Source organism: Crocodylus porosus, unplaced genomic scaffold (assembly GCF_001723895.1).
Source record: "Crocodylus porosus isolate Cpor-Errol unplaced genomic scaffold, CroPor_comp1, whole genome shotgun sequence".
In the NCBI taxonomy this organism is placed as follows: domain Eukaryota; kingdom Metazoa; phylum Chordata; order Crocodylia; family Crocodylidae; genus Crocodylus; species Crocodylus porosus.
This window is the reverse complement of record NW_017728943.1, coordinates 96,322,557-96,331,862: the sequence shown is the minus strand read 5'-3', so window position 1 is coordinate 96,331,862 and position 9,306 is coordinate 96,322,557. Positions and strand designations below refer to the sequence as shown.

The 9,306-nt window shown below is 38.8% G+C and overlaps 1 long non-coding RNA gene across 1 annotated transcript in view; it reads left to right on the top strand.

Moving 5' to 3' along the window:
* Positions 1–9,082, top strand: part of LOC109319954 — a 21,854-nt gene extending 12,772 nt beyond the window's left edge. Inside the window, exons 2-3 of the long non-coding RNA XR_002103683.1 lie at positions 6,682–6,686; positions 9,072–9,082. This is a non-coding gene — a long non-coding RNA (uncharacterized LOC109319954). The remainder of the gene's footprint in view (positions 1–6,681; positions 6,687–9,071) is intronic.
* The last annotated feature ends 224 nt before the right edge of the window (positions 9,083–9,306 follow it).

Sequence of the window (9,306 nt, the reverse complement as noted above, 5' to 3'; positions counted from 1 at the left end):
ACTTCCCCAATGCCTGCTGATCCCCCCTGACTAGTTTGTAACAGGCCACTAGATCCCCCCTCAGCCTTCTCTTGTGGAGGCTGAACAGGTTCTCAATAGCCTTTGACCTGATTAACTTAAAGCACTTCCCTCCCTATCTACCATCCAGAACACAGCAGTACTCACAGGAAAACACGTAGATTGAAAGTACTATCAACTTAGATCCAGGAGCTGGAGATGAAATGTTGTATCAGGTCTTAATCAGTGGACCAACTTGCTGAAGGAGATTGTGATGAGCTCTAGTCTGTGAACTTTCAGAACGCAGTCCTATTTTTGAGGACACCTGCCCACAATTAATAGGAATGGAAGGAAAGGAAGCATAAAGAAGAGCAAGGGAAATTCAGGTTTCAGTAGCTGAAATTTAGGTCAGCTAGAGCAGAGTTCAGTTCCATGACTGTTGAGCTTACCTTAAAGTTGCATTTGGTCCCTAGATAAATATTGTGATATCTAATGCCTGCTAAAGATGGAGTAGATATACATGCTTGGATTAAATGAATAAATGTTACATCTAGCACAGAAAAGAAGGGAAATCCTTAGTGAGGATACTACAACAAAAATTTCCCATGGCATTGCATATAACCAAATATATTTTCTGCTCTTCCTTTAAGTGTGTGATTGGAATTGGAATAAATAGATGCATTCAGGAATATTGATTTGTTACTATTTGAGCTGACTCCAGCATCTGTGCACTGCAATTCTCTCCCCCTCCCACGCTGCACTCCCACGCAGGTCATTTCAAATAGCTAAGTAGGGCCACAACAGTGAAAATGCTTTGTTTCAGACCCAAACATCCTGGCAGCTTACTGCAGAGCACTGCCACCATATCAAGCATCTGAATTCCACAGTTTGTGTCAAATGTCAGAAAAAAAAGTTTGCTTAGTTTTGTGTGCATGTGAAGTATAGCATATACAGAGAGTTTTATCAAAGATTTTTATCTTCATGAATTCACCTGAAGATGATAACAACTTTGCTATTTTGTATTCTTCACTTTCTAGAGCTACATTAAGGTCTAACTATGGTAAATGGACAGAAACCTGCCTACAAGTCAGTGCTCTTTTACCACTGAAATGAGGCTGGAATTATAAAGGTAAATTTTGGTAGCTGTGAGAATTCTTTCTTCAAAGTCTCTTCCATTCAGCCTAATAAAAAAGGACACACCAAAAGCTATAAAGGAATAATTGCTATAAGAGGTCTCACATACCTTGAAGAGGTCTAATTCATGGCAATTCTTGCTCAATTATACACAAAGGTGAAGGGCTATTACCCCTTTCCAGCTACTTTAATCTGTTTAATGTGATTTTGAATCTTTTAAAGGGGTCATGGTGGGAAGAATGTAACATTAAAACTTTTTATTAAAGTGTTATTTGCTTTTCTACTTTCAATCACAGCATGATACCAGAGAAAATGAGGTGGTATCAAATTTTTAGTTTCACAAATAATTGAAATGATTGTATTTTGAGAATAAAGATAAAGAATAGGTTGCCATTCTAACAGTTCCTTTTTATGATCCAAGAGAAACTAAGTGTGATTATATAACAAATAGAGAGAGCTGCAAAGTCAAAGGGTAGTATTTCCTTCAAGATAAGTTTTATATAGCTCCTGCTATCCTGATCAATACAAAAGCAGCTGACAAAATAATCGGAAGGGGTAATACGAAAGGTAAACTGTGTCAGTGTGAAGAATACCGCTGTCCACAGTGCCTTTCTGCTATGCTAGGAAGTTCTTGCTGCTTTACCCAGACTATCTCCTGGGATGCTACCCTTCCTGGGCACTGTGTTGCCACAAGATCTTACTCTGTCACATTGTTGGCCACGACTCTGAAAAAATCTTTTCTACAGTCTGCTTCCAAAAGCAAGGTAGTTTTTTATCTGGGGTGTGTTATGTGTGAGAAAATATGGTAAGTCTGGATACCTCACCCTGATGGATACCAAGTATCTTCTACTTTACTGGAAGTTGAGAGCTCAGCACATTCAAGACTGGGCTATAAACCTATCAGATACTGAAGGACCACATTTAAAATTGTTGACAATACCTTACACAATCTGGATCTCATTTTGCTCATATTGCTTAGGCCAGTATAAATTTAGAAAATGTTCACTAAATTGATAATGTTCATTTATACCAGTGTGAGAGAAGCATCAAGCCATCTAATTCCATCTGTTGGTCTACAAGTTGAAAAATATTGTTCATCGGGTTTTGCTTATTTGAATACAATGGCCTGTGCATTTTTTAAATTTGGATTTTATTCACTCCTCAAAAAAAAAAAGGAAGAACAGGATGATTCTGGATCAAAGTAGTGAGCTGCGGATGCCAGTGATTTGTCAGAGATGAGGCCAGAAGTGCTCATTTTTTTCCACTCTACTTCACTGGACTCCTTTGCTTTCTAATATCACTCATGAATAGGTCAAAGCCTATTAAAAAGATAGTAACTGAGCAAATTTCAATTTGTACATATTCAAGTAATTTAGAAAACTGATTTGAAAATTAACTTGGGGATGACTGTTTTTGCCTCGAAGAGGAATGTATAGAGTCCTCAGTTCTACAGCAATGATAGGTCTGAATTAAGTCTTGTTGTTCATTCAGTTTCTTGATCAATTATTGTCAAGTGTTTGACCACAGCTCTTTGGCTTGTATCTACAGCACCTTGGATTCCACAGTAATCTCCCATCCAAGCTCAGGACAGCTTAGTCCCTATGATCAATGTGTTCAGTTTACCATGGCCACCTGGAAGTAGGATACCTCCAAGTATCTTTTAAAATAATTTTGCCTGAGTATAACTCACAGAGAAGAATCTTTATATTACCCACAAAGTGTTTTTGTCCAGCTTTTTCACTCTATTCTCAGTACATCTCTTTCCTACTTACTACCACAGAGCTCACTGGTAGCTTTTTCCATTGGCATCACTGGGGACAGAATCAGACTCTTACCATTCTGCCCATAACTGAGCAGTGATTCCAGTGGGAAAAGCTGCTTAATAAAAAAAATCAATCTTGTGAAGGTAAGTTTTACTAGATGTCAGTCTAAATGTTTTGATTCTTGCATTTTCGATAAAGACCAGTCAGAAATTTAAAGGCATTGTTAGGCCTTTGATTTCTTTAAAATATGAGCCTGACAAATATTCCAAGCAGATATGGAATAAAACTTATTCACAGTATGACCCAAATTAATACTGATTTGGGGAATGGGGTACTCTAAAGTATGCAGTATATGAAAACATGCCATCTGAGAAGAAAACATAGAGGAAGGATACAGGTAGGTTTGTGCATGTATACACCCCTCCACCCCCTGTTCCCCCCACCACACACACATACCCATCTTCAGCTTGCTCATCTAGGTGGCCTTCTTTCCTCCAGCATCCTGAAGACCACAGTGTGTCTGGATTGCTTCCATTCTTTTGATGTGGCCTAGGCACTGTAGTCATTGTGCTCTGGTTTCCTGTGTCAGGGTTGGTTCACTGTACAATTTATAAAACTCTTTGGTTTTTATGCAGTATTCTCATGTTATGGGATCTATACTGTGCACCAAAGAGTTTCCATAAAATCTTCTTTTCAAAATGCTCTGGTAGTATCTTTTTGGCTTGAGAGAGAACCTAGGTTTAACTGCCATCAGTTATATATGGCCTGACAAACTTGAGGCTTAGTTTTCCTGTAGATGAACTTGGATGACAGGAGCTTGTGCAGTGCTAAGTAGGTTTTATTTCTTGCTCCCATTCTTCCTTTAATTTCTTCCTTTATATTGCCACCATGTGCTAACTTAGTGCCTAAATACTTTAAGTAAGTCTTTTGGCTTAAAATTTGTATTGTTTATTGTTACTTGAAATCACTGATTTACTGTTGTCCTATTTACTAGCAGATATTATGTTTTATCCATGGTCACTTCTAGCCCAATTTTCTTTGCTTCATTTGTTGATTGGGAGTGCAAAGCTTCTAGATCCTTCATATTTTTACTTATGAGAATATGCTATATAGGTTTGTATAGTAATTGAAAAAAATGGATTTGGGGCTCCTTAAATTACTGTGTTTATGGAGGCTATTACTGCATCTTCCTAATACAGCTATAACCTGGACTATTGGCTGGTGATAACACTGTTTTAATCTGGTAACTGAATAAACTACCATTTGAAGGGTTCAGTTTGCAAACATAGGTATTGTGTAGAAGGTGAACAGCATCATCAACCATATTGTTTTGTGTAATAGGGTCAGGTTACACTTGACTGTATCATAGGATGGCCCTTAGGTGAACTCTGTTTCAGGATTAGGGTTGAAATGTATTGGCTAGAATGAACAGAGAACAAGACAGAATCAAAAACAAAAGGGTGAAAGACTAAACCAGGACTGTCCACCTCACAGCCTGGGGGCTGCAAGCTGCCTGCCAGGGATTAAGTTGTGGCCCCTAGGCTCTTACCTGGATGCTGTTCCCTGTATCGCTCTGGTTGCAATAAGCAAGCCAGTCTTCATGCTCCTTTTACCTCTTCTGTTTTCTGCTGCCTGTGACTACCGCCAGTGGCAGGCACATGTCTGTGTTCATTTGTCCAGGGCCTGAGATGAAGGTCCATAAAAGACTCTCCTGTTAGGCAGAAAGAGAGTCTTTGAGAACATCATCGGTACAGCAGCGTAAAGAAATGGCTGCAATTTATTTTAATTGACATTTCTATTTGGACAATATGGGCCAGTTCAACGTAGAGGCAGGGATCTTAGGGGAAAGGACCCAGTCCTCTACTAATCGTTTATTACAGCTTGCATGTTTCCAGGCTAGGATCACTTCTTGCACCTTTGCCCGAGAGCCATGTCCAGTCTTTGCTGCTGCTTCCCTACAGGTTCTCTTCTGACCTAATCCTGCAGTCGCAGCCTGTCCCACACAAGGTTTTCCCCCAAGAGCAAGATGATTACATGAATCAGGACCTTTCAGGGCATTTCTACTCCCTCCACCTATTTGGGAAGGGATATGTCTGCATGCCCACATGGAGAGTCGCAGGTCAGCGAGAAGAAGGGTAGATAGCAATGGCAAGTTTCTGCTTAGCTAATTCATTAGGTGTGGTTATACAAGCCTGCCAAGAGTAGCACATGGGTGTTGATATCTCCAACCTCATAAGCATACAGTTTTTTGTAGGGTGGAAGGGAAAGAGGGGACAAAGTTGTTATATGTTCCTTTCCCTGTTTATGTTCTTCCTTCAGCAAGGTGCTCAGCTACCACACTGAAGAACACACTATAAGAACCCAGCAAAAACAGAAAGCCTTATCCCCTTCTATGGCAGTTGGAGTTTTCTGAGAAAACAGATAGCTTAAGTATCCTTGAGCATCACCGGGCCTGAAGCACATCTGCTGAAATATTAGCTCTTTCACTATAAGGCTGAAGTGTGCTCTAAATTGAACTGGACCCAAGGAATATCCTAAAGAGCATTTCCCTTGCAAGATTAGAGAAGAAAAATTCAAATCTTGAGCCGAATGGTGATTGTCTATCTTGTGTCTCCTTCATCTAGTAAGGAATTTTTTTTTCACGTTGAAGAAATGAAAGCCAGAAAGACATTTTTAAGTGAGAAAACTTACAACAAATGACTGACATCCAGCTTTCTGCCAAGCTCCTATTACACAGATTGCTTCCAGACAGACTAGTTGATGGCTGCATGTAGCTGCTGCATTGTGTCTCTTTGTTATGCCTCATAGTTATTTTACAGCCCCTGAATCTGATTTCTCTTTTAAAAAAAACTCAAAAAAAAATCCATCAAGGGGTACTTATTTTGCTAATGTCATCTTGGGTTGGGAAATATTATTTAGAGAGAAAGCACTTTGGAAATATTACATTTGCAGCTAGAGTTTTATATTTTGGGAAATTACACACTTGGGAATATAACTTTTAGCATAGTGTATGCGATGTTTAACATTAATTTATCTTGTGGTACAGATGCATGCTCAGTGAAATGATCCATAGTCTGGCCTGTGTGTGCATGTAAAGTCATCCCTTTCTGTATCTTGATTTGCATATAAAATGTAGGCTTATTATCCATAAATAATTTGGACTTTCCATGTCCCTAAAGACCTTAGTTTTTCCAGCGTTTACTCATAGTAGTGTCACTGAAAGAAGTAAGAGACACAAGATGCAGCCCTTTGTAAAAAAAAATTATAATGCACATCCTGGAGAATCAGCCACACTATCTGAAGGGTGTAAGCTTCAAAACAAAAATAGATTATATTTAGCATACAGAAATGGAAATTAGTAGAGCATGGGCTAAATAACAGTTTAAAAGATGGTCCTATGGTGTAATTTGTTAGGCTGTAAAATAAATACCCAAAGGAAGGTGCTTGGCAAAACCTGAGTTGCGACAAAACACTAATATAAGTCCAGGAGGCTCTAATACTGCATTAGCAGAGAATGGACTAGGTCGCTTACTAGCTCTCGGCTCTCTAGCTTCTGTAGGCTGCAGCATAGACCCAGAACAACTCCAAAGAACTTTAAATAGCATCTCTTACGCAAGAAAGAAGCAAGTCTGACTGAAAGAGCCAAGGTAAATTGACTTTTCAAATTTTCTGAAAGATTCAGTTACTGAGGTTGTTATCTACTTAAAGGAAATGACCCATTTATCTCCATTTTAAGTGAAAATATTCTTCTAGTCTAACAGTAACTTATTCCATTAGTCCTTTCAAGTTCTTGTTGTCCTATCACATTAGCACTGTAATATGCTTTACTGCTAGAGTAATTAATAAACAGAAAATACTTTCTTGCATGAAAATAAAACTATGTAACAGGTTCTGTGCTCCTTTTTAAGTGAACCGATATATCAAGTAAATCAATAATTTGTTTTCCTTTCACTGACTTGTTGGGCTTCCAGAGGTAGGAATATTCTGTTATTTGTTCTGCTGGAGGCATCTTTTTCTGTGCCTCTACCTCAGATCTCAGACCTTTCTAACCTGGTTCCCCCGTGTGTATATAGAATGAATGTTTGCACTGTAACTCAGAAAGGACTAAAGTTGTTTCTCCCCCAGTATTTATTGCTAAAAAGAAGTAGTCATTCATTATTATTTGATTTAAGAAGCAGACCAGATTCTTATGGATCTCCCATAAGATTTAAAAATTCTGGAGTTGGGACTCAAAATATCACAACAAATAAAAAACATACCCATTCATATTTTATTTTTAAATAACATTTGAGTTTTTAAGCTTTCATTGCTTTCTTGTTACTGAGCTTTTAGGGTGAGCTTGGGTCATGTTTTGACTGGAACTCTCAGGATCAGAATTTTTTTTAAATGAGAGATGAAATTCTTGGATAATTACATGACTATAGAAGCTGGCCTTATAAGGAAAGGCCCAAATATTGAAAGATTTGTAATAGAATCAAATAAGTTGGCCACACTTGGGTTTTTTTCCTCCCTGCAAACCTGACAGAATTTTTTTTTCACATCTGCTACCACTGAGTCTCAATAGTATGCATTCATCTATGTTACCTGTGAAATCAATATTTGCTAACAAGTTCTATATACACATTTCTGAAGTCTGGAGAAGGAGCATTCTTAGTGCAAGATCCTTGACTCCGGACTACAGCTTGTGTGCAAATATATTCTCTAATAGTTGTTCAGCCTAACAAAAGGCCAACTCTGTTTATGTAAAATCGTTTATAAATATTGGTAAAAGACTGAATTCATCCAGATAAAAAGGCCCACTAGTACAACCCCAAGGACTGTGTTAAGAACAGGTCTACCTATCCCTTACATTTTTGCCTCCAATCAATGGATGAAAATGGGTTTGCTGGAATTGGGAATGAATTAGTGGCCAAAACGATGGAAAGATGAGCTATTCCACCCATCTTGTCTTTTTGGGGTCCTTAGTTTCACAAGCAAAAATTTGATACTGATGCTAAAATGATGCCTAGATTGATAGGCTGTCACTGCTACTGTTTCCTGGGCTCCTGATATCTATCATTACTCTGTTGGGTTTTCATCATCCTTATCCTGAGAGATGTCAGACCAGAAAGAGGAATCAGATGATGTGATCACCTCAACTGAAAATGGGTACAAATTGGCCAAATCTTGGAGTGACTAATAAGATTATGTGAATGCCTGATTGCCTTTCTTTTTCCAGCAGCAATAAGAGAAATGGGAGCTTCATTTTTAAAAAAATCTTTGCTGTTCTTTTATCTACCTTTTGTGTGTGCCTTGTCACACTTTCCATATAGGATGTGTCTTAGGTAGGCTGTAGTAAGCATTGCTACAAGTTAATTTTTCTCAGAGCAGTTGCACAGTAATGCTTACCACAATCTAAGTAAAATGCATCCCAAGCACCAGAGCCTTTGAAGTCTCCGGTGTGCTTGCACGGGCTGGGAATGATAACTGTCAGTTCCAGTTTTTTCCCCCACCCAGCCTTGCAAGACTCCAGTGGGCAGACACCCATACTAGAGTCATGAACTGGCTTTAGAGCATGACTGAGGCTAGGTCCAACAAACATCTCTTTGCCAGCCCCAGCTTTGGCACTGTGCTAGAGTCTCCCGATCTTATTTCCTCCATGTAGCGGTTGAACATTAGCTTGATGTGTTAGGCAATGTGATGCGTTAGGCAAGATGCTCCTCTTTGTATTCAAAACTCCAAACTTTTCTGTTGTTTTTGCATAGTAGCAGTGCTATCAGCTTTGACCTTTTTGGCCTCTTTATAAACATGATACAGCTTAGACCATCTTGGGAGAGCCAGATTTTTGCCAATCTTTTAGGGCCAGGATTATGGCAAGTTTCTGCCTGAGGAGTGGCTGACTGTGGGCTACAGCTATAGTCCACAGTTAGCTTCACGTGTATGGTGGAAGCTAATATTTTGTAACTAAATTAAAATTTAATTTTAATTTTTCAAATTTCTAAATCCTGTATATTGTATATCTATATCTGTATCTACTCTCTCCCAGGCCCAGCTGAGGACCAGGACATCTCTTACAGCCTTGTCAAGGTTGCTCTGAAGTATAATGGGGATTAGACTACTTCTAGGATAAGGAAGCAAAACAATGGACTTTCATGATCCAGGGCTATATCTAGGTCTATGCCTAAGAACATGCTTCAGGTGGTATACATAAATCCCTGTAATTGCTTTTTCACTTGGCAAAAAATAAAGCTGTGCACGTTTCTATTCTTGCTTACCATTACTTGTAATAAGCAGAGTTTAGAGAGGGAGGTTATGCAAGGAAAAAAAACATCACTACAAACTGGAACTGTGAAATTAAGTGTGTGTTTAGTTTCTGGTTTGCTTTTTATTTCCCTGGGAGAGAAGAATGTTTCAGAGATTGGAGGAACCTGTA